Here is a 26,024-nt window from a genome sequence, read left to right as displayed (position 1 = left end):
CCATCTTCCGTTTTTAGTATAATCTCTAAAGTAAAGGGAAATCATAGGGGAGATTATAGGAGAACTAATCTCCTGAGGACAACCCTGAGTTCTCAACTAATCCCAAGCCTCCTCAAAGCCTCTACTTTTTAAATGGAACCACCCCAATGCCATCAAGTGCTCCTCCTGCGTGATTGTTTCCCAAACCCTCTACCCTCACTCTCCTCGGAATACATTTTAGTTTGCCCATGTGCCTCTGAAAATGTATCACCTGGAATATATTAAGTCTCTAATTGGAGCATGATCTAAAAAAATGAACAGGCCTATCACCCACCTTGTGCTGGCCACATTTTCACCTTAATGCAACCTAATGCCACACTGGATTGTTAAGCAGCAATGTGGCCATCACAGATGACTTGTACAGCCTTTTTTTCTGTCTTTTGCCACCAAATTGCTTTTTTATACTTGTTTATTTGTTCCTGTTGTTTGGTTTGGTTTCTGTCTAATTAAAGGCCAAAATTTACGCCTGCTAAATTATATTACATTGATTTTAGATGCCCACCAATCTACCTTATTGAAGCACTTTGAATCTGGGTTCAGACTTCTCAGTAACCATCTTTCCCAGCTTTGTGTCGTTCTCAAATTAATAATCAGATCACTTAAGAATTCTCTCAAATGCCTGATAAACATATTGAATTGGGAGGAAGGGGGACCAAGATCACTGTGGCAGGTGATCATCATTTTCCTCCTTCTCAGCTGGTTTCTTCAGGAGCATATTGTTGATACATGTTTCATTTACTTAAAAAATAACCCAATATATTATATAAGGATTTGAAATTTTGATAAATTGTTTTCACAATGACTGTTTGATGATTGTCATTGGATTAAAGAATTATATAAGTATTTCATTATAAGAAAAAAATGTTATTAAAGTGGAATATAAAAAGAATAAAGTATTCAACCAGAGGCTCCCATTGGGGCCCATGATATAACCACTTCCTAGCTCTAGATCAAAAGTTAAGGCTAAAGGGCCTTGAGTTGAGAACACATAGAATGAGTGCTGACGTGGGTTACAAGAGATCACTACTCAAACCTCAGCAGTGCGGTGACATCACAATCACTAAGTGACATTCCTGGACATTTTATGGTTGCAAAGGCACATGAATCACTCTGGGGCTTGACTAAATAGAGTCACAAAAAGAGACCATTTAACATACAATTTCCCTCTTAAAATGATGTTTCCCATTGAGCATAAGCTAAGGAATTGGAGTAACTGGGTGGCATGTTTTAGCACAGTTATAAAGGGAGCAGAGGAAAACTTTGTGAATATGTTGATATTCACCTAATAATTTTTTTTAATGAATTAAATTGAGTTTCCTCTCAGCTATGGATTCCTGAAGGGTAATCACTGCTCCTCAGTGAAATAATCTCCAGCCTTACCCACCCCTTATATCCTCTAGTCTCCATAGAAGGAACAGAAAACGAAAGGGTTTTGGGGCAATCACAAGATTTCACTTACTGACCGATGTCTACTCCAGCCCTGCTGCGGCCTCCCTGGGCTGGTAAGTTTATGGGAAGGGGCCCCTTGTCCTGACAAAGTTAGTGAGAAAGTTGGAAACAGGCACAGAAAGAGGGCATAGGGCTGGGCGGGGAACCCACGGCAGGTCACTGACTCTTTGCCTCCCTCCTTGGGTCCACCTGGCCTGCATGTGGCAGCAATACTTGAGATTCATGCACAGGAACCCCACACTATGGGCAGCAACCATCCCAGTTTGCCAGGGACTGAGATACTGTGTGGTACATAGGACTTTCAGTACTAGACGTGGAGAAACCCCCTGCAAACAGGGATGAACTAGTGACTCTGCCTCAGACACACAGTTAGGCAGCAGTAGGATTACAGGGGTTCATTCAAGGCACCAAATCCCTCCTCTTAGCTCCCCCTGAAGTCCCAACTATTATGGAAAATTTTTTTAAAGACCTGTTCTTAATGTCTATCAAAGCACAAGATATTGAATTTAACACCTTCTTATGGGGTCCCGAGGGTGTGCAAGATTAGTGGCTTATTATTGGCTGCTATCCAAGGAGCCAGTAACACAGTGAGGGGAACACGGACTCTGGTCCCACACGGCCGGAGTCAAAGATGCCCTATGACCTGGAGAATTTTTCTTCACCTCTCTGTTCTTTAGTCTTATTTATAAAAGGGGAATAAGAACAGAACCCTCCTCATATATTTGCTGTGAGAATTAACTGAGTCATAACATACAATGTTTAGTACAGGACTGGCCATTTAGTACTTGAACATCTGCTATCGGTTCTAACTTGGGCAACCCAGCAGGCCTCAGCTTAGTCTTTGTTGATCTTTACATGTGACGGTCTTTATACCATCACTCTCCATCCCGCCATGCCAGGTGCCAGGAGCACAATGGTGAATAAGACTAAGTTCTAGGTCTGAAGCAATCTACAGCCTGGGAAGTGAGGTAGACAAACCAGGGAGAGTGCTATGGTGCAGTAAGAGGGATGTTGGGAATACAGTTCTGAGAGCTATGGGACGCCCTGGGAGGCGGCAGAGCTGTCTCCATAGTTAAGTGACACCTCTAGATTGAGCTCTGAAGGAGGAGAAGGAATTGGCCAGACAAGGACGAGGTGAGTGGTAGGAGCATGTCAGTCAGAGGGAGCAGAGGGCGCATCCCATTACCATGATGGTTGGGAGTGTGCCTCTAAACGCTTAAATTCTGTGTCCTGGTGAGTTCCACTCACAGACCTAATGTGGCAGAAACTAAGAATCGTCTCCCATTCTCCCCTTCTTCCTTTTAGGAACAGGCCTCTGATCTCCTCTGGGTTCTAGCTGAGCGCATAGCCGTCCCTGCCCAGATTCCCTTAAAACTGAGCACAGATTTATGACTAAGTTTTGGTCAATTTATGACTAAGTGCCAACTTCCAGGATACATTTTGAGAAAAGGAATTTGCTCCACCTCCTCTCCCCCTGCTTCCTGTGGACTGGAATATGTGGATATGGAGTTGAGACAGTTTCAACCACGCAGATGAACTCAATATCCTAGGCAATGGAAGAACACCAACGAAAGCGTCGGTCTTCAGACGGCCCGGTGGGGAGCAGACTCCTGGCGCCACTGCTTCTGGACTAGTTCAATAATGTGAAACAAACAAACTCTTCTCCCTTTCATGAGCCACAACATTTTGGGGTCTTTTTGTTATAGCAGCTTATCACATACCCGAACAAAGAAAAAGCAAAAGTAGAAGAGGGATAACGTTGGAAAGGGAAAAGGAAGTGGGAGAATGGAAAAGATCAGGGAGGCTGTGTGAGAGATAAGACAAGAAAACAAAAGCAGTTTGGGTGGTGAGGGTGGTATATTTCCAAATAACCAAACCTAGTAATTGTGAAAAAAGGTGGCCTGAATCAGTCAAGGCTACAAGCAAGAGAAAAAGAGGCCTGTCAGTGAGCTGGCCCAGGGGCTGGTCTCCGGCAGAGCTGCCCCCACTTCTCCAATGCTGGAGGAAAAGTTAATGATGGCGTAGGCTTTTATGGTTATTATATGCCGAGTGCTTTACATCAGTCCCCTCACTTAGCCTTACAGTGACCCTAAGGGTTGGTCCCATTACCATCTTTACTTTCCCTTTTAGCACTAAGAAGTTAAAGAACTTAGCCAACATCACACAGGTAGCAGGTGACCCAGATGGTTCAAATCCAGTCAAGCGCCTCCATAGCCCCTGTGTTTCAGGGGCTACGTTATACTTCATAGTCAGATGGAGTCTTAGGGGGAATCCCCTGAAGATACTGAGATACATGAAAGTTTCAAAAGTAGCACAAGTCTAATCATAACAGGGTACATTCTCAGCCACCTTAGAAAGAACACAGAAGAAATAAGCTTTGTACCAGGGGACCCCCATCCAACCACCCATGGCCGGTGGCTCAGCGGTGGCACCTGGCCCTGGGGTCGGCGATCCACAGCATTGCCAGTGAATATGCCGTGACTGGCACAAATATGTGAAGAGTTGGAGTTCTTCCCCTAAAAATTTTAGCTGGAAATGTGAAGAGAATGTACAGCTAAGCGATGAGCTTGAACAAAATTGTCTTGGTATAGAGAGGGAAGTTAGAGAAGGCAGCACCGAGTTTGAAGCTGAGAGAGTAGGAAGTATGAGAGAAAGGAAAGAACAGAATGGAGATGGTCGGGTGTCATGGGAAAGAAGATACGGAAGTCCATGGAAGGGAGCCAGACAGAACCGCCCGGGTCAAGTTCAGGCCATTTGTAGGTTGCCTTTTCTGAGATAACCTAAACAAGCCTTTACAAGAGCCAAAAGGAAGAGACAAGGGGGGAAGATTATTTACCTAGGACAAAGGTTCTCAAAGTGTGTTCTAGGAACCCCTTTCCCAGGTCTTAGGTCAAAACTAGTAGGAGAAGGTGTTGGGGGGAGAGGAAGGGGAAAGACATCATTTTTCCTTTTTTCCCTCATTTTCTCACATGTGTACAGAAGATAAAAAGTTCATTGACATAGTCTGAAATTTCACATTGCAGCTAGAACTTAAGAATCAAACACCTGTCAAATTTTGGGGTATTTTAAAGAACATCCACAATTTCTTGAAAGGCTATTAAAATATGTCTCTCTTTTCCAGCTGAATACATCTGTGAGAAGCTAGATTTTCAACCAAAATGATAAAATGAAGAAGCAGATATAAGAATCTAGCTATTTACTAAAAGGCCAAACATTAAAGAGATTTGCAAAAATGTAAAACAATAACATTATTCTCCCTGCTTTTGTTTTAGAAAATAAAGCCATTTTTCAGGGGGAAAAAAGGGTTATTTATGCTATCAAGAAATAGGTTTTTATTACTTTGAAGTGATTAATAAATATTTTAAATGTTCTCAGTTTAATATCCAATAAAGTTAATATGATTTCTAGCATATTAAATCTAACCCATATAAAGAAAAGCTCTTTCAGGTACTCCATAATTTTTCAAGACTATAGGGACCCTGACACATAAAAGTTTGAAAATCACTTCTCCAGTGTTTTTAATCTCCCTTCTTCATTTTGTTTTTCAATCCAACCTGCTTCACACACTGGCCACAGAACCCTGGATCACTGCTTTTCCACCATTTTAATCCTCTGCGCTTTGAGGTCACATTAAGGCAGGCAGGAAGCAAAAGCCAGGGTACAGGGCACTCTCTTTGAGGCCTCTCTGTACCACCTAACCTGCTGGCACTGTTTTTAATTTGCCCTTTAATTATAGCTTGAAGTTATAGTTCTCCAGCTGATTTCATTTAGCAGGAGCTTGTTGACAAATTCAAATGAACTCACTTAACAAGTAAGATTCGTGGAGATTGCCTCCTACTGAAATATTCTTCCTCCTGTTAAATTATTTATTTTGCTGCAAAGGCATGCTGATTTCACTTTGCACCCTTTTTGGGGACACAAAATACTGGGTAGACTTGATTGAGTCTTAGTATGGCCAGACACAGTCTTGAGGGCTTTATATGCATGGCTTAGTTTATTTACATGGATAATCTTTTTGATGGTGGTATGGAAATTAAGGACTTAAACAAGGACATGCTCAAGAAAGGATGATTGTTATTAAAGCCTCACAACTGCCTTGTGAGTTACTTATTATTATCATACTCATTTTACAGATGAGGAAACAGACATTAAGCAACTTGACCAAGCTCACCCAGGCAGCAGTAGCCAGGCTTAGAACCCACACACTCTGGTTCTAGAGCCCATGCTCTTAACCACTATACTTAGGACTTTTATTTGCTAGAAATTTATGAAAGTGTCAGGTAAGATAGGCTTTTTCAAAATTTCATTTTAGACTCCTAATGGTCCCTAATATTGGAGAAATAATCTTCTTCCATTTATTACTGTGAATAAAATGAGAGTTCCTGTGGCCAGGATTCTCACCTGGCCCTGGTTGACCTGCTCACTGCACACCTGTGGGAAATACATGGCTGTTCACTCTATATAAAGAGCTCTGCCCAGTGCTCTGGGCACAACATGGTGGCAGGGCTGCAAGGCTGCAGGAGAGCAAAGCAGAGGCTGGAGTGGTGGCAGCGCCGAGGACAGAGTCCCAGAGGACTGCTGTGCAGGATGACTGTACAGAGGCCCGGAGGACAGCTGTGTGGGACAACTGTGCAGAGGGGCCCAGAGGCAGAGACCAGCTTGCTGCCTGCAGACTCGCTCTGAGTGAACGGGATTTTAGTGACTGACTTGCCACCTGGAAATAGAGTTGGGTATAACCCTTTCACCCCGAGAACGTTTTACTATCATTTTCTTTGGTCACATTGAATCCATAGCAAACTTGCCCAGGGCTGAAACCCACTGGCAAGACAATTACTTTGCATGGATTTTCAGAAACAATCATAAATAAATTTACCATTAGAAATGATCCTTGAACAACATGAATTTGAATGGCATGGATCCCTAACATGCAGATTTTTTCAATCACTATATTGAAAAATTTTTTTGAGATTTGTGACAATTTGAAAAAACTCACAGATGAGCCATGTAGCCTAGAAACAGTGAAAAAATTAAGAGAAGTTGTCATGAATGCATAAAATATATGTAGTTACTGGTCTATTTTATCATTTACTACCATAAAATCAACAGTAGGCTGTTATTTACTAGTTAAGTTGTCAGGGAGTCAAGTTATATGTGGATTTTTGACTGCACCCTGGTCAGAGCCCCTAAACCCTTGCTGTTCAAGGGTCAGCTGTATTTGCTGTTCTTATCAACACTATAAAAAATGAAGTAATGAGTTGACAATTACCTAATATTATAGAAGATATATGTATAATTTGCCCCCAAATCTCTCAAAAGGTGGTATTTCTCTACAGGTAAAATTTTCTCCCTTTCTCCCTCTCTCTGTGTCTCTCAGCTCTGTTTAACCAGATCACTAATAATTCCATTATTTTGGGTTCTGAACTGTGGATCTTCCAGGTTGTAAATAAGATGGATTGATTTGGCTGACTTCACACTTGTTAACGGCAAGGCCAGTACTCAAGTTAGATCCTCCAGGGAGCATTCATTTGATGCTCAAAAAAACTGCCACAAAATGTTACAAGTATAAGGTGAAAGGCCAGCAGGAGAGAGGCTATGTTTACTCATGCTGGTGATATAAATTTCTGTAATTATTTATTACAATAACCATAGTGATACTCCTACTCTACCAGGCCCTTTGTTCTGAGGATCATAACACACATTCCAATTCGCACCTATCTTCTACATTCCCACTGAATAAAGGACAATTCCCATTTTACTAACTGGAGTACTAAAGGATTAACTATAGAGCTAAGATTCAAGGCAGTAAGTTAGACCAATCAGAGGGATGTGTAGTGGAAGAGTTGGGTCAATAAACAAATAGACTATTTAATGAGAAAACATCAGAGTCAAAATCAATTATGCCCAAGGGCATGGTTCAAAGCCTTTCAGTGGATAAACCAAGGCAGTGTGGGAGGGTCCCTGAGCTTTCAAATCAGCGAGCATACTCTTTAGGACAGAGGTTAACTTTATTTTTGTACAGGGGAAATATGCCCTCAGTTAGGATGGATGGGGAAAGGAATAATTTCTAATGTTTCTCCTAATGTTTACAATTAAGGAAAAAAATAAAAACAGAAGTAACATCAAAAGAGAGCTGAGGGAAGAAATTACGAGCTTGTCAAACATCAGGAAAGCTAGGGAAACATTGCTTTTAGGGATTTGGCAACAACTAAAAGGACAAAAAGAGAAAAGAAAACTAGTGTGTAGAAAAACTAGTGTGTAGAAAACAAAGCATTGCAGGCAAGCCACGCCAGTGTGCTCTGCAAACTTAAGTCTGAAGACACAGCTCTTGAGAACTTCCAAAGAGTTTGCCTCAGACTCAGTAATTCGAACATCTTTTGAAAATGCACACAAATATAAATAGAAGTAATTTACAATCATAGTAGGAAGTGTTTTAACTCATCACAAACTGAGCTCCTACTACTTGGGAAAAGGGTCAAGTGTGTCAAAGGGGACCTCACTGGGGAATACTCTGCTGAAAGATGAGACAGTTGACATTGATCAGGTGGGACCTGGAAGGCTTTGGCAAGTCTGATGGAGGCCAGTCAACACCTGAACAAGGGAAGCCAGAACTATCCCCCAGGCGTGATGTGCACCCTGCGCCCTGAAGGATCTTGGGCTCATGGGAGGTGAGACTGAGTGCCTCATTCAAGTTTGCATTTAGCAAAATAAGCCGAACACAGAGCAAAATTTGATGCAAAAATGTAGAAAGCCAAGATCTTGGTCTAGAAGACAAAGACCTTCACTCTCTAGAATTGCCACTAGGAGAGACAGGAGAGAGGAAGCCCTTCTCAGCAGATACTTCAGTGTTCCTTCCAAGGCTCCTTGGTGAGGCTACACAGGCATCTCTGTGTGAGTGACAGATATTTTGAAGCACACTGGACATATTTTTATGCAGAATGTGGATAGCACCCTGGTCCTCCATGACTTCCCACACTCACCCTCAGGAATGGGATGAACAGAGGCTACATAACTCCTGGCCCCTTAGCAGCCATGCCTTCCTCTCACAATGATAAGTAATTCTGTGAGCCAAGCGGGAATGCTTGTGGAGGGCGGCCACAGGACTAAGCCACACTGTCTCCCCTGACTGTCCTCTCTGCTTCAGACCCTGCAAGAGCTAAGAAGAGAGAGAAAAGAAAAAGTAAGAAAGACATTTCAAGGGAAGGAAATGTTGGCTTCAAGGCTGGGGTGCATCGGGGTTCACTCTTCTTTCTGTGCTAATAACACCAAGATATTACCGAACAACTGTGTAGCAACAGGCATTAAGCTAGAGGCATTCCTGTAGAGCCACCCAGTGCCATCAGAGGCAGCAAAAATGTGGAAAAAAGAGGGTATATTTTCTCTTTATTTGTATTTAATATATGTGGGGCCAAAGGGTACACATCATTCCCTGCAGTGCCAAGCAGTCTGGCAAATGGAGAAACCATCCTGGACTCCCAAAGCCTTGCTTTTGGGATTGGGGAACGGCCAGAGATAGTCGCTCAGTGAGCTGCACCGATATTTAAATACAGGTGAGGGCAAGACGCAGGAACATCCAGGATAACCTCTGTACCAATAAGCTATTGATTTTTGCTTTTGAATGGCAAACAGCAGCAGTGCAATTTGCAAAGGCCAAACATTGAAACTTATACCTATAAAGCCAAAACTCTCCTCCCCTCCCATCCTTCCCTGCCCTCCAAGTAACGATTATTAACAGTTTGGTATGTACTCTATCCACCATACTTCAGTATAACCAAGCAAACCTACATATGCATATCATATTGAGATTTTATTTTTAATTCCACATCCAACCCACCAGGAACCTATTAGCAACACTTCCATAATACATCAAGAATTGACTGCTTACCCCTCCCACGGTCACCATCCGGGTCTGAGCGGCAGCAGTGCTGGCCTGGATTACTCTGGTACACTCCTAGATGGCCTTCCCATCCTCTTTAGTATTTTTCTAAAACAAAAGACACATGTCCCTTCTCCGCCTGAGTCCTCTAAACATTCCCATTTGCCTGGAAGTCAAAGCCTTTCCTCTTCCCCGCAGCCCTGCCCCAGCGTCTCACTGGAGCCCCCCACTGCCCCCTACTCCTTTCCTAGTGCATTCTGAGCTGCAGCCAGAGTCCCAGACAGCTGCTCAAGCTCTGCAGACACATCAGCCGCACTGCCCCAGCCAAGGGCCTTAGCAAGAGTCGGCCTCCTCTGTCTGAATGCCTTTGCACGGGTTTCAAAATGACTCTGTCCCTCATTTCACTTTGGTCCGATGTCATCTTCTCAGTGTGGTTCACCCTGAAAACACCATTTTAAAATTAAAATCCTATGCTCCATTTTCCCTCCCCTTACCTCTACTTTATTTCACCTACAGCAGTTGTCACCCTCTAACATATAGTGTAGTTTTCTTAATTTACAGTGTTTAGCATCGTTTCTACCCCAACTAGAATGTAAGCAAGAGTTTTCATCTGTTTGTTCAGTATTCCAAAGGCTTAGATCAGTGCCTGGAACACAGTTCATGTGCAATCCATGTTGAATGATTAAAGGAAATTATTTTTGCATAACTGTTGAAAAATGTTGTGTGATCCTCCATAAGTGTGTGTTCTATAATTTATTCATTCTTGATGGGCAACTAAAAGACAACAACAAAGGACCTTAACAAAGAAATAAAATATGGCTTCAAGTAGAAGAAGGAAATTGCAGTGAGTAGGACTGGAAGCCTCCACAATACCATATATTATCACTGGACCTTTTACAACATCATAAACTGCACTTCCTCTGCGAATGTTGCCTGGTGCCCATACCACTGGACTACTGGAAATAAAAAATAACAATAAAAATGCAAAGTATCTAAAAAGAAGTTTGGTCGAAGCTCATGATTTAGGAAAAAGTCACTCTTCGCTCTTTGTTCTTCTTTGAACTATCTTTCAAAAAGCTGGAAGTTACCAATGCTCAACTCTGTCCCTCCAGTGCCGTTATGAGAACTAACAGGCATTACAATGAGAAATACAAAAATAGTCCATGTGAGATCAAGCCCCTCCATCGTCTCGCTATGCCAATCCTGCCAGCCACATAGCTTTGCTGTAATTCACTTCCCTTAGTATTGTTTCTTTTATAGCCTCCCCATCCCGCTCCCCCTGCTGTCAAGTTGCTAGGAAAGCAATGAAGGGCTGCGGATATGGCCAGGGCACGGAAGGAATTAGAAAACCCACGCTGCTGGGCGAAGTTTATTTAGGTTATGGGAGGTGAGGATATACGCTCCAGGAATTATTGTGATTGCACTCAGGTCTCTAATGGTCTATAAATATACAAACCAGAAGCTCAAGCCTCTCTGCTTGCTGGAGTTCAAGAGCTTTTAAAGACAACTGTGTCTGGGTAGGGGAGAAAAACACTCCTCACAGGCATGCAACTGAAACGTATGAAATTCAGCTCATTCATTAAACGCCTCACTGGTATTTGAAATTTCTTGCCATACAAGCATAATCTATTTTCTCCTGACTCTCCCCTTCCCTCAAAGATATCAAAGACCCCTTTGATCTGTACAAAATCATCACACAGGCGGTATGGCCCCATGGAGCCCTGAGACTGGCAGCTAGATGGTCTTTCCCACCACTTGGTTAACCACCAGCCCCCGAGCTCAAAGACTTTTGGACCCAGGCTTCCCCTCTTGCCCAGTGTTGTGGCCCAGAGGTGAGGGTGGGGATGGAGCACAGCAACGGGAGGGGAGCCAGTCTGGCTGTTGCCTTGGTAACTTGCTCTTGAGTGAAATCACAGGGTGGATGGCTGAGTGGCACCACATGTAGCAACTTTTACATTTATTTGCTCATTCAATAAATGCTTATCAAGCACTTGATAGGAACCCCAAACTGTACCAGCATGAACAGTAACTGTTTATGTATCTGCTTAAAGTTGTTGTTGAAGCATATAAGATCCATAAACATAAACCCTGTCCTTCGTGATCACCTATTTTTATTAGAGAAGTGGAATGCCTACGTTTATAACTACAACACAATGTAAAAATTAATCAAAGAAATGTCATCTAATAAAGTGGTGTCAGGGAATCCTGAGAATCCAGCCTTAATGGCATAGATAACATTTAAACAACACTTAAAAGAGGACCTCACTTCTGAACAACAGAAGGGAAGCAGTGGGAGAAGGAAAGGTGACATCTTTCTTCGGATCTATGGGAAAGCTGCTGGGGCCAAGATCAGCCCATGGAAACTTAAAATAAGTGCAGGAAGTTTGACCCACTCACATGTCCGTTCTCCACTGCAGTGCCTCCTGCTGCGGGGTCTCCTGCACACCCAGGCCCCAGCCTGCCCCACCCCCGCCTCTCGTCCCTACTTTTGCGAAGGTGGCAAGGTTCTGAAATCTGATGCCTTCATCCCGTTGTGTACTTTCCTCAGTGTACTTTCCCTTCCTCCCCTTTACCCTTCAAGGTCCGATGATCTGCTCTCAGCAAATGACTCATAGTCAGGTATAAGTTACCAATATTGACACAGTATGTGATCCCAAAGGAAATCATGCACTTTAATAAGAGATAAACAGCTTTTATCCAAATAAAGGACGTGATACGTCAGACAGCAACGTGTTCGGAGGAGCAGGAGCCCTTGTGGCTGGGAGGGGTCCCTCCCCAGGAACACCCCGCCTAGATGACCTTCTACTCCCATTCCTTATGTGTTTATCTGGGGGTCTTCCTCTCAAAGAGAAGCTCTTTGAGGGCAGCTTTGTCCGTCCTATTTACCTCTAAGTCCAGTGCCCGGGACAGCACCTGGCCTGGAGTGAGTACACGGAAAGCACTTATTTCCTGTGGGTTTAGTGAATGCCATCTCTTTCTAGTGCCCTGCACCACAGATCGGATAAACTGAGGAAGAGAAGGGGAGGCAAGAAAACCTGGAATTTAAAATATATATATATTTTTTTTCACATGAGTGTCATGTTCATTGTTGGAAAAAAAAGGTTTAAAAATTTAAAACAGATAAAAAAATAAGAAAAATCTCTACCCAATCATTGTTAACATAGTAATGTAAACCCATGCAGATTTTTATCTATTTTACCTCATATATATATATGTATTATATATATATACACACACTTTAACAAAAGAAACACTGTCCTCAATATTTTAACTTGCTCTTTAAAATACAATGAATCACAAACATCTTATCATATAATGACATATTTTATAACCTTTTAAATGATTGTCTAATAGTCAAGTACCTAGATGTAACAGGAGGCCCTGTTCTACCAATCCCCTATTGCTAGACATTAGGTTGTTCTCAACTTTTCATTGTTATTTATATAAAAACACAGCTAAGAACATCTTTACTGCTAAATCTTTGTGCTTATTTCCTCATACACATAGAAATTTTACTTCATTAAACACTGGCCATATTTACTGAACGTACTCTCTGTGCCGGGGTTCTTACATTATTCATTTAATTCTCCCTCAAGCCCTATTATTTACAGATGAAGAAACTGACGTTGAAGACACTGAGTAAATTGCCCAGGATTACTGTTAGTCATGTCGTTAATGTTTTTGATTCATATTGCCAAATTGTCTTGTGGAAACACACTTTGAAAGGCTTCAGGGAATAACTAAGGAACCTGCTGCTTCAGGTAAACCCTCTATTAAGACAGAGATTACATAATCTCCTTTACAGAACTCTTCCCAAGTTTTATTGACCTGTTACTATTTGTTTTTCCCTTAGGTTTATCCAGAACCTGTCTGATAGTTTAATCACCCTGTCCTACCAGGCAGTGAGGTACCTTTTGACTCACCCTCTGATCAGGCTGCATTCCAGAGAAGCGGAACAGTCCTGGGCTCAGAGTCCTAAAATGCATCTCTGAGCCCTCGTTCCCTCTCCTTCCTTGGAGTGGGGTCCTTAGGCACCTCAGTTACCTTATCCAAGCCTTGGTTCCATATAAGATGGGAAAAATAGTATCAACCCAACTTACCTCCCAGGGTTGTGATGATAGGCTGAGAAAATGAAATCAAAAGAGCTTCGCATGCAAGAAAGAACAATGGGGATGCACATGCTACCATTATCAACAGCATCATCTTTATCATGACCTTGAAATCTACTACCTTGCTCTTTATTCAGACCTTTGCCTGAATAACATATCAGTGCTTTTAGTAAGTTAAAGCAACCAAAGCGAAAGAAAATTTTTAAAAAATGGAGGTCAGAGAGCAATGTACTATGGTATTGGGGGACCCTTGAGGGAACATCCTGTAGGGGGAATAATTGATTAAAGTTTTGAACAGGCTGAAGGAAACTGAATCATACGTTCTAGTGCCTGCACTCAGAGGAGGGTGCATTACAGGAAGTGTGCACAGTGAAATGTCACCAGACCTGAATATACTGCCAGGCTTCACCACTAACTAGTTTCACATCTCCTTTTTCTGATCTTTAGCATGAATGACTTAAATTATACACCTGTGCTACAGGTTGAGTTTGTTCTCCAGGGTTCCTGTCTCCACGGCAACAAATAATTGAAAGATAGAGACACGATAGCGAAGCAGAGCAAAAGTTTTATTTGAACTCACTCCAAGGGAGGGAGGAGAGGGCCAGAGTCAAGTTGAAAAGGGCCCCAAACTTTTAAGGAAGAATCTACTTTTTGTGACCTAGCCAGGAGGCACATTTTGATTAACAGGGTGAGATCATTTGATTGACAGCTCTAGTTATACACCCATTCCTCTTGTGGCTTGTCTTTCCCAAAAATACACACAGAAAAGTCCATGGTAGGGAGCAAAACTGCAATTTTATTTTAATGAGATTATGATGAAGTGTGTTTTGAGCGGTTCTTAGTCTTGTTCAATGGAACCACGTTGGGATCAGGTTGGGACCAGCTTAGCTTGGTTCCAATCGCCAAAGAAGTTATCTCCCTGCAAAGTCTTTATTGTCTTATATGCAACCCCATACCCGGGCAGAGTTTGGGCAGTTTTTTCCTTGAACCTTGTCTCGCCCTTCCCTGGCTGTTCATGTCTACCTAATAGTTGGACCCTTCTAGTCCTGAATTCTACAAGTATTGGAAGTGTTTCCTGTCAAATTCCTTTGTCCTCAGGACTTTGGATGTTTTTTGTCTTCTTTCCAAGACTCTAGACTTCAAGAACATTGAAATCTCACCCTGCAGGGACAGAAGAGCAAATTTATAACACCCGGTATTTTTATTGAAGGTGTGGCCCAAAACAATTCTGTCTTCCTGACCACCACAACACAGCACAAAATAAAGGCTTTACAGGAGATCCCATTCATACTGCCAGGAAGTTCTAGTGGGCTTGAGAAAATCCACTGTACAGAGAAGTATATCTTTCAAATTTAATTTCTGCTTGCTCATCAGTCATCCCCAAAGGAAAGAAAAAGAGGTTAATCTAATACAGCCTTGAAACAAAACAGATTAAAGTTAGCTTCTTAGGAAGAATTCTGAGGGCGGCACAAAGAAAAAGGAAAATGGACCATTGATATTAAGCTTGACATGTCAGAAAGAAATTTGAATGATTTCTAAATGGGACAATTCTCTTCCATAATTTCCTAAAGATGCACTCCCCACTCCACCCCCCAAGGATGGATCTGAAAATAACAGCTTTCCCTCCCCCTTATTTAAATCAGAGCTCTGAATATCATTTCACTACCAAAGTATTCTTACATTATTACTTGGCTTTTAGAAGGCAAAATGGGATATTTCTATGAATGGTTTGAGACTGTAAAATGCAAATGACTGCCTAATTTAAAAAGCTGCTGCTGAGGGGGTGGGGGTATGGGAGTGGAGCCCAGAGAAAAGGGCCCTGAGATTCAATCACTAATTTTCCCTTTCTGTAGGAGCAAAAAAAGCTGTGTGGAGCATGTATCTCAGATTATTTGCAGAGAAAACTGGGACCTATTCTCTTAAAACCCATGTCAGATTGAAAAGCTTTGTCTTAAATCGTTTAGACCTGAAGTTGGGCAATGACTCTTATGAGGAAATCCAATTCCTGGAACTTAATAGATGAAAAAAAACTTAATTGATGGCGGTTATGTCTCTTGTAAGTCGTATTTTGGAAAGAAATTTATTGGAAATGACGGGAACATAATGAAAGTTAATGAAGTGGATCGTCTTGGTTAACAAAGGCTGATCTGGGTTTTACAGTTACCCAAAAGGTATCTGTTGTGGGAAAATACCTAGGAAGTGACTGAGCCAAGCCAGTCATTATTGGAGGCATGTAGAGGAAAAGTCAAGATAAACTGTGAGTCTCCTCTTCTTGGAATACTCTGGAAAGGGGTAGCAAGGGTGCAGGGACCACGCCAGCCCCACATGGCTTCATGTTGCATGGACAGAGAGAAGCAAGCACTGTAGGTAGGAAGAACCAAGTGGGATCAGGAAACTGAGGGGAAGGGCCAGAGAGGCACAGAAAGGGTGGTGGCGTTAGCTGTGACAGGACTGAGCAAGATGGTCCTTGCTGCCTCCTCGACAAGGGGAGTACACACACCTCTGAATAAAATACCTTCCCATGTAGCCTGCCCAGAGATCCCTACATACTTCCCTAACAGTAAAAAGGCAGCCCCCTGTGGAAAAGCAAAGAAGTTGTTCTTGGGAATATTGGAATAAATTAAGCCTCCATTACTCATTCATGTCTTGGAAAACTTTTATTTACCAGAAGTTAGCCCTCTTATAGGAATTCTGATGAAACAAATAGTTATTTCCATATTAACAGTGGAGAGAATGAGATAAGGATATGATTGCAAACAGTTTCATTCCTGACTGTAACAGCAAGTGTTTATTTTGCTCCTACTCTCTGCAAAGTCCTATACTTGAAGTAGAGGCCTTAAAAGAGGCTGAAGACAACATCCGTGCCCTTAGGGTCCTACAGTCTAGTTCAGGATCCAACTAAGACCTGAACTGTAGGAGAGGTAACACATAATAGAAAGCACAACGCAAATGCCAAATGAAAGGTAGAGTCGATGCTAAGAGCCACAAGTCAGAGGACAGAGAAGACCTTTGAGGAGGTTCAAAGCTATACCAAGAGCAGGGCCTGAGTAGAATATCGTAAACAGAACAATATAAAAGGGGAGGGTGGGAGTGGGGACAAAGAGGGATTCAGAAGGTGATTAGCTAGAGGATTAGGATGTACAACACAGAAAACAAAACTTGGAACAAGGAGAAGAGTTCCAAAAGGATTCATAGCTGGGAACCAGACTTGCACAGGTCCAACCACCACACACCTAGCAAGGCAGTTTGGCATAGCAAAAAGAGTGAGCTTGCAGCCAGAACCTTGAATCAGATGACTAGCTGCCTCGGTGCCCTCATTTTTAAATTGGGATAAAAATCCCGATCTCACAGGATAAGATACGTAACAATGGGCGTGATGCATGGTGAGATCTTCACACAAGTTCAGTCCCTTCCCTTGACCTCCAGATCCTTATACACATACACACCCCTCCCCAATAAGCTAGGTAAAGAAAGGACTTTACCATATGTCTTTGTTTAACTTGATTCATAAATCTAAACTGTCTTTAGGAGAGAGGACTAGTAGAAATGTAAAAGGACTCTGCATGTATAAGGGTAGAACATCTTCTAGGTTGGTTCCTTGAAGAGAAACCTCTCATGGGAGTAATATAGGAAACAGGCATTTTCTATTTTCTGGAATGAAGGGCATTCTCTATTGTTGAAATAGCACTCTACAAATAAGAATATTGTTAAATTAAGTTTTGCATAGCTGTGGTCACCCCCCCCCCACATTACCCCCAATAGCCTATTTAGTCTCAAATTGCTATCAGTTTTGATCATTACTGGAATGTGAGTGGCAATAACTCCTCCTCCAAGTCTCACAGCAATTTCCCTCATTCTTGATCATCATTACTCAAAAAGAGTGATGCTTTTTAAGAGGCATTCTCCCCATACATCAACTCTGTGTTCTTCTTTGTCTCCAAGGACAGATCCTGAAGTCCAGATGAAAGGCAAAGAGTGACGGAAGAAGCAGATTCCATGGTGAAAGTCAAATGTTTGGCTACATACCCATCTTAAATGTATTAAGCACTGTACTTGGGTTTTGTGTCTCACACACAGTTATCTGTGGATAAGAACTAGTCTCTGCTCCCAGAACTTTTTGGCAACCATCTTCTCCCTCCTCTTATTACCATTTGGCTGCTCTGGAAAAGATGGGTGTCAATACAAACTGAAATACATGATCTTCAGGTATGAGCAAATACTTTTAGAATATGCAATAAGGATTCATTGCAGAAGGCTTCTTGTCATAAAGGCTTAGGAATATATCTCAAAAATTTGTCCCTCTTAGAACTCTTCCTGAACTTTGAATACACTGCTATAAGATTCACTAGCTCAAATCTGGTCAAATGCCCAGTTTTTTTAATCATTTTAATAAGGTTACTAACACATATTTTCCTCTGTTGTTCTTTTAAATAAAAACAGTTTTAAATTTAACTGGTGTGTTAGAAAAAAATGTAGAAAACTCTGAAATGGACAAAAGAATTACTGGAAGTTTTTTCAATGGAATATTACACACTATCTAGTGGAGCTTTCAGCGTTATCTGATTCTATAGGATCTGTGCCTTTAATTGCCTTTGAGCCACTTTACAACTGTAAAAATTATAGAAATCTGATAGTAATGCAAATGAATCTTGCCATTGAAATGTAAATGAATTATGTCCCATGGAAATTCCATTGATTTCTCCCAATAGGAGCTGCCAGTTTTGCATTTATTAGGAAATTCACTGCAGTGTCACTTATTGTCTATTTACCTGTCTGTTCTATAGATTCTCCTTTCAATCTGTTGTAACATTTTACTGGTTTCATTAACTGATGGCTAAAATAAAAACTTTCATATGTGTTCACTTTATATTTGTATCAGAGTCATAATTTTACCATTTGGAAAATATTCCTTCAACATTAGAAAAGTATAATAAGAATTGATAACTAATCTGACTTAAAAAGAAAAAAGAATTTAGAGCAAGACTTTTCTAATACATAGGAGTAGATAAATATACTGATGATAATTCCTACCAAGCCCTCCTATAGAATTGCAAACCCCACTGAACTCTATTATAAGTGGTCATTTCCCTCAGAAAATCTACCAATTCAATTTTTTCCTAAAGAAATTTCACTTGGGCCATCCTTCCTCCTCTTCTGCTGAGAATTATTTGCTCCACTGTAGTCCTGGGACTTTCTCTTCCAGCTCAATATTTCTAATCCTATGTTTTTCTTTTTCTTTGTTCAGTCACTTGTTTTTGAGATGCACATCCTACAGTATCATTTGAAAAACAATTCACAAGGAATAAATTTTTTAAGACATTGCCAGTCTTGAAATACATCCTTATTGTACTCTTAGCCCTGTTTTAATAGTTTGGCTGGGTATAGAACTCAACTCCCCCTCCACACACATAATAACAATTTCCTTTGAATTGTGAATATGTTTCCTCATTGTCTTGTTTGCTTCCCTTTTTCATCCTGAAAAGACAAATACTCTTTCTTGTCTCCTTCCTCTGGGAATGATTTCATTTTCCTCCTGGAAACTTTTTGGATTTTTCCCTTTACTCCCAGATTATGGATATTTCATGATGAAGCACATTGGTATTAGTGTTTTTTCTTTTATCTACTGGGTCCATAGTAGATTTTATCAGAAAACTCAAATTGTTCTACTGTAAGATGTTTACTTGTATTATTTTAATCTCCCTCCTCTCAGTTTTTCTGGTTTCTATTTCTGGAATTCTTATATCTAATAAATTGATCTTCTATATTTCTTGCCATTGAAATGCAAATGAATTGTATCCCATGGAAATTCCATTGATTTCTTCCCAATGGGAGGTGCCATTATTTCTCTCTACTTTTCAGGTTTTTTTTTTTGTCTTTTTGTTCTATATTCAAGATTTCTCCAACTGTATCTTCCGAACTTCATTTTCCTTTTCTTCTATTTTAAGTCCCTAAGAATTCCTTCTTGTCTTTACTGCTCCTTCACTAGGATGTTGGTCTTGATACAGTAACTTCTCTTGACTTTTTGAAGGTTTTAATTATAGATTTCTCCTTTTCCCTGAATTATCTCTTTCCAAAAACAGTCTCCTCAACCAGACATTCAGCTGAGCTCTGCCTGGATCCCCCACTCTCTACTACAGCCTGGAAACTCTCTAAAAGCAGAAAGTTGGAGCAATCATAGGATTTATACTACTTGTTTTCTGTCTTTCAGGAATCCTTGTCTTTCACTGCCTGATGTTCATTGTTTCAAAAATTGTTGTTTCATACATTTCATCAGTTAGGAAGATAAATTTGGTCCCTCATTTCATTTTAGGAAGAAATAGATGTTCCGTGTGTGTGTGTGTCCTTATTACTTTTGTAAAAATATACATTTTTGAGAACTTTTAAGAGTTTTAAGAGTTTTCATTGTTTTAAGAGTTTTTCAATTTATTTTCTTAGTTTTCTTGCTATATTCAATCTCTAATTCATATTTTTATCTAACTGTAATAGACTATATTTGTAACAAAAAATGTCTCCAAATAGTGAGAGTGGGAACCCTTGTCTTTTAAAGTTTCTACTGTTTTCACCCTAAGCCTAATGCTGACTCAGGTTTTAAATACTTTTTATTATTGTTTGGTGAAGATAGTGTCCATCTATTTTTATTATCGTTTTCCTGTGTGTTTATATTTGTCTGTGTTTTTAAATCAGAACTAATATTGAACTCAATTAAATGGCTTTGGCCATTGATTGAGTATACACTTTTTCTTTGATCTGTATTAGCATAGGGCATTTATCATAACATACGTCAAGGACTGAGCCATCCTTAGTTTTCAAAAAGGAATTTCACTTGCTGTATTTTAAAGTTTTGCTAAATTATGTATTTTTAATACTTAATTTAGGATTTGTCATCTTTATTCTCCAGTGAGACTGGATGCTAGGTTTCCCTTTTAGTGCTACTTTTGTAAAATGTTGGTACAATGTTACTTTGGATTTCTAAAAATAATTTTGAAGCTTTGTATATTTCTCAATGCTCTGGAACAGTTTAAATAGCCCTGGAATTATCTGTTACTTAAAAATTTTAAAGAATTCACCCATGTAGCAATCCAGGCCTGACATTTTCAGCAAGGGGGAAGCAGGTGTAGGAGTCATGAAGGTGGGTGGATGGATCTTTAATAATCTTTTCAATTTCTTTTGCAGCTGTTGTTCTGTTTCCTGTCTTTGTATCTTCTGAGGTTAATTTTGTTACTTAGAAAATTATCCTTTCATCCAAGTCTCCAAGTACATTTGCACATTGTCTTGTAAGATGCTGTTTAATAATGCTTTAAATATCTTCAGAATGTGGGTTATTTCTAATTTCTCATTTATAATTATATACATGATTGGTGATAATTTTTTCTTTTGCATTCTTGATTAAACCAGGTTAGCATATACTTAAGAGACAATGGGCTCTGAGGCAAAAATGCCTGGTTTCAAATCCTATCTCAATTACCATTTGTCTTTAGTGTCTTCATCTATAAATGAGTATATCCATTAGGACAGATTAAATTATGCCATGGAAACAAGTAACAGGACAACTCAAAGATTTGCAGCTCCATCACACTATATGTTCATTGCAGGTCAGCTTCATCTTGCTCTATGTTGCAGTTCTTCCAGGACCCTAACTAACAGAGCAGCCCCCCCATTTTGAATATTGCCTGACTCTTAGCAGAGAGGAAAAAGAAAAGGACACAGCAGATCATATGCAGGCTCTTCAAGTTCTGTTCAGAAGGGATACACATCACTTCTCAGATTTCACTGGCCAAGGCAAGATATGGCTAAGCCTGTATCAGTAAAGCAGACAAATGTAATCCTCCCCAAAGAGAGACAGTAAATATCTTAAGGGATTATACAGTCCACCAGAGTAGACGAGATTAATAAATCTGTGAGAATAAATCCCCATAACTTCTATGCATAGTGCCTACCCAGAGTAAAGACTTACTAAATTATTCCATCCCACAACTATTACAGAGCTCCTGCTATATGCTTCGCACTATACTTGGCAACAGGGATAGCCTGTAACTGCCAGGGTTCTTAGTGACGACCCCATTCTAGCCAGTTTCATCAGAAGAACAATTAATGCGTATCAGCTATCTCCCAAAATCTGCAGGAGGGACAGAGAATCTGGTTCAGAGGCCACTGACCCATGAACAATTCCCAACGAAACCACATGCCAACTCCAAGAAAAGCATCAACACAACAGACTGTCCCAATGTTGCTGGACATCAGGTGCCAGAACCTTCATCGCTACTGTCCTCTAAAAGTTTGATGCCATCACCACATCCTGACCAAGAGATGGATCCCTCAGGGAACCTGCTTCTTCACATAGTCACTTCTCAATCAGTCTCACACAGGCTAGTATGACTGGTAGAGCCTGGGCAACTTTAGAGCACATAGGCAAGGGAGTTCTGGTTCTTTCTCGATGACGCAGGACTCAGAATGAAGAACACTGCGCACATTTAAGAAGGCAGTTCAAAATACTAGGGGAGCACAATTCAAGAAACACACCTACACAGGTGTAAGGAAAAAAGTAGACGTGCACTTCATCCTTCTGAAGCTTTGGAGTTGAGCAGAGGTACTGACAGGAATCCAGTGTAAATGGAGCAGGAGCTGTACACATGTCTATGAAAGCTTCTGATAGTCACCCCTTACCAGATGATCAAAGCTTCCCTGAGGAGACGGTCACTGAGCTGCCATCTGAAGAGAGCGTAGGATGGGATTTCAGCAGCCAGAAGACAAGGAAAGAGTCAAGAGGCAGAGGGATTTGTGCAAAGGCCCCCGTCAGGACGGAGCTAGGAACACCATGAGGAGACGTCATCAAGCAGGTGGGTGGCAATCCTGGGGTGAGACAACACTAGCCAGATGGCAAGGCTATACCTCAGAATCCCCCATGGAGCTCTGAGGGTCTCTAGTTGTGTGGGCTCATCCCACCAGTTCTGATTCAGGTAGTGAAGAGTGAAACAGGAGCATGTATAATTTTAATCTTTCCCCAGGGGTTCTAATGCATAGTCAGGATTTGGAAGCATCCATCTAGCCTAGCATTCCCGCATATTATGACTTTTCAAGTGGTATAAATAAGGCAGAAGGGAAAAGGAGTGATCGGTGAGGCAGATCAGTATTTCTCAAACACCTACCATTTGCCAAGCACTGTGCATAGGGCTTTACATAAATTCCCTCCGAGGCTGGTGTACTAACACAAATGGGAGAATTGATTTCCAGCAAGGTTAAGTTGCTTGCTCAAGGTCATACAGGCAATCAGGAATAGGAACAAGCTTTGAACTCATGCCTCTCTGGTTCCAAGCCCCAGGATCTTCCTGTTACACTCTGTAGCCAACAGCAGGTTGAAGGAACAATGCACTAGGCTGTTGGTTCTCCAAGTGTGGTCCTCCAACCAAAGGTATCAGCTGGTCCAATGGGAACTTGTTAGAAATGCACATTCTTAGACCCCAACCCAGACCTAATGAATAGGAAACTCCGGGGATGAGGCCCAGTGAGCAGTCTGTGTCTTGTCAAGCCAGCCTGGTGAGTCTGATACACACCAAAATTAACGAACTAGCACACCAAGCCAGTCATTCTCAAGAGTATTTGACGAGGGGCCTCTAAACCTACATTTAGTATTTTCCTGGCCCATCTTCTCCTTCAAATGTGAAAACAGTCTTAGCAGCATTTCTTAGGAAGCCCTCGTGTTGTTTCCATGAATCTGCTGTCAGCCACAGCATGGCAGCTACTGATATGTTCACAGATGTTATTGCCCTGGTTTAAAAATAGTCTAACAGAACCCTGTCCCAAGGGTCTGCGAGCAACAGCATGTGCTTTCTCAGCTCCCTTGGAGCACAGAGAGCACAGGACGACTATAAAGAGACTTCCTGTCCCTTTGCACTTCTAAGAATGTAGAAGAGCAGAGGAGCAGCTTTAGAGCTTGGGAGAGGATTCTCACCATTCTTCATAAAGGAAATCCAGCAAGAGGGGCCCCTCACCCGGCACAGTTACCCCAGGAAAGCGCGAATCAGTTACCTGCTTGCACATTTTTTAATGTTAGCAGCTGAAACCTTGTTTGAAAGAGCATGGTGGCAGCGTACGGGTCAAGGAAATCAGGGAAGAGAGATGCGGTCCGTGGGGGGCCTGGCAGGACAGGAGCCGGTGATGCCAGTCAGCCTGTCTGGGTCTGCCTGACGGAGAGGCTTGGGGGCTTATCCTGTACCCACGAGACGCTGCCTTACTCACAGCGGCCGGTAAAGCTTCCTCCCCTCTATCCCCTTCCCCTGCTTCGGCCATTACCCACCTGCTAGGGCTCCAAAGAAATCCAAGCTTTCCTCCAAGTGTCCAGCTCAGGAACAGTGACCCGGTTCACTGTCCTCTGGGAGAGCCTGGCATCTGGGAATTGCAGTGTTGGGTCACACTGCCTCTTTGTCATTTGTTCGAGACACATGTCAAATGCCAGCTTGGTGCCAAGACAGAGCCCAGATCTGAGGGTACAGTGGCAACACTCACCACACAAACTTTACTTTGGCTCCAGATCCACAAGCAGAATTATGCTGACTCCTGAATTTTCAAACAGGGCACGGGGAAGTTCAGAGGGCTGGTAGAGGGAAAAAATGAGGTTAAGTAGGAACCAAAAGCCATCAGTTGCTTCAGTCAGCAACTATAAGAGAAAAAGGAAAACTCACTCGGTTATGCCCACGGGAATTATGCTTTTTTCTCTGCTCACTGCAAAGGCAGGCCAGCTTGTGAAACCTCTTCATACGCAGCAAAATGAATGAGAAGAAAAGTTGATTTGCTTTTCCTGCAAGCAGGCACCACAGGTAGATGTCAGGTGTTTCTCTTTCTTTTCCTGGAGAATAGTTTTTGACCAGCTGCTTGTTACAGGGGAAGGGCCTGGATTCTAAGTGAGTATTTTTGTATGACAAGACTGACATACCAATGCACCATTTATGAATTATACTGCAATGTTCACAAAAAGAATGGGAGGAGGGTCTAGGCTGATGATAAAAAAACAAGCTGAATTATTTAATGGACTTAATCGGAAGGCTGCCTCTGCTTGCCCTGAAAAGCTAGCTCACCAGACTCTCACCAGAGATAAACATTGAGGTTAACGAATCCCATCAACTAGAGTCAAACTCAACTTCCCCTATCAGTGCGCTCCAGAAACACTGCCCCACATTTAGTGGTTTCCCCAGCCCACAGCCGTGACCAGGGCCCCTTCATCCTCCTGCTGTGCCCTCCTCACTGACAAATGGAAGACCTTGCTCTCAAATAAACATAAACCTAAGACATACACATATGTAGTCAATTTGTTGGAGGTTTTCCTGTCTCCTAGCTTTTTTTAACATCCTTTATGGTTGGAGAATTCCTCCCTATAGACACGGGTCATTCCTTCCTAGGCTTCTCTGCAGCGAGGGCCTGGCCTGACTTAGTGCTGCCGTCAGAACATCTTGCTTCAGACTGTGCGTTGGAAGCTGATGACATAAAAGAGCAGGTACCAGGCAGATTCCATTCTGGTGAGGATGGTGGCAGTGGTCACAAGGGATTCTAGCAGTAGCTTCCAGTGTCCCAGCACTGAGAGAGGGGCCAGTCCTGCAGCCCCCAGACCAGATCCTCTTTCCAGTCTTAAGCATCTCTGACTGTATAAAGTCTCTAGGCCTGATGGAGATTCTCTTGGCTATCCATTCTCCAGTAAGTTATTTCTCAGCCTAACATGGCCCAAACTGGATTCTGTTGCCTGCAACCAAAAATCCTAAGTTGTACCACATGCTCCATCTCATTCAGTCCCCTGAACAACCCTGTAGAGCAGCGTTAACCTCATTTCACAGAGAATCTTAGCAGTCGCGTAAGTCTACTACATGGCAGGCTGAGATAGCATCTCTTTTCTTTCCAATTCTGTGGACTTTCAACCACACCACTCTACTTTTAACAGTGAACTTAGAATTACAGTTGCCTTGACTTTTCTGCCACCAGCATTCCATCCCTAATTCATACATCTTTCTTCTTCACTGCTTAATTACTTAGGTCTCATCTCACATTGTGAACTTCCAGCTGCTGGGACCCTATCTAATACCTATGTTATATCACAGCTAGTTTTTTCACTTTCCCCTTTTCTTATCATTTTTCTACAGTTAAAATCTGATTGAAATGTGAATATCTGTGGAAGGAAGGAGGGGACTATTGTTGCCAGGAACCCATCTCTATCCCACCTGCTGGTGGGCAGCTGCAGAGCTAGCCACTGTGGCTTGCTGCCATCTCCCCCCACTGGGATGGTGTTTAGAGGCAGGGCCTTTGGGAGGCACTTATGTTTAGATGGGGTTGAGAGGATGGGGCCCCCATGATGGGATTAGTGTCCTATAATAAGAGGAAGAGAGACCATAGGAGGATACAGAATAAGCCAGGAAGAGGGCCTTTGCCGGCAACTGACTGGCCTTCCCTGCCTCCAGAACTGTGAGAAATAAATGTTTGTTGTTTGAACCACTCAGTCTGTGGTATTTTGTTATGGCAGCCCAAGCAGACTAAGGCCGATGTCATCCTATCATCACCATTACTGATTCCTT

At 41.9% G+C, this 26,024-nt stretch overlaps 1 long non-coding RNA gene across 1 annotated transcript in view; it reads right to left on the bottom strand.

Moving 5' to 3' along the window:
* LOC118933292 (uncharacterized) overlaps positions 1–24,005 on the bottom strand; it is a 33,102-nt gene extending 9,097 nt beyond the window's left edge. The window contains exons 1-2 of the long non-coding RNA XR_008994367.1: positions 23,765–24,005; positions 12,248–12,367 (exon numbers count right to left, since the gene is read on the bottom strand). This is a non-coding gene — a long non-coding RNA (uncharacterized LOC118933292). The remainder of the gene's footprint in view (positions 1–12,247; positions 12,368–23,764) is intronic.
* Between the last annotated feature and the right edge of the window lie 2,019 nt (positions 24,006–26,024).

Source organism: Manis pentadactyla, chromosome 16 (genome assembly GCF_030020395.1).
Source record: "Manis pentadactyla isolate mManPen7 chromosome 16, mManPen7.hap1, whole genome shotgun sequence".
NCBI lineage: Eukaryota > Metazoa > Chordata > Mammalia > Pholidota > Manidae > Manis > Manis pentadactyla.
The sequence above is the reverse complement of the archived record's forward strand: the minus strand, read 5'-3'. Positions and strand labels throughout refer to the sequence as shown.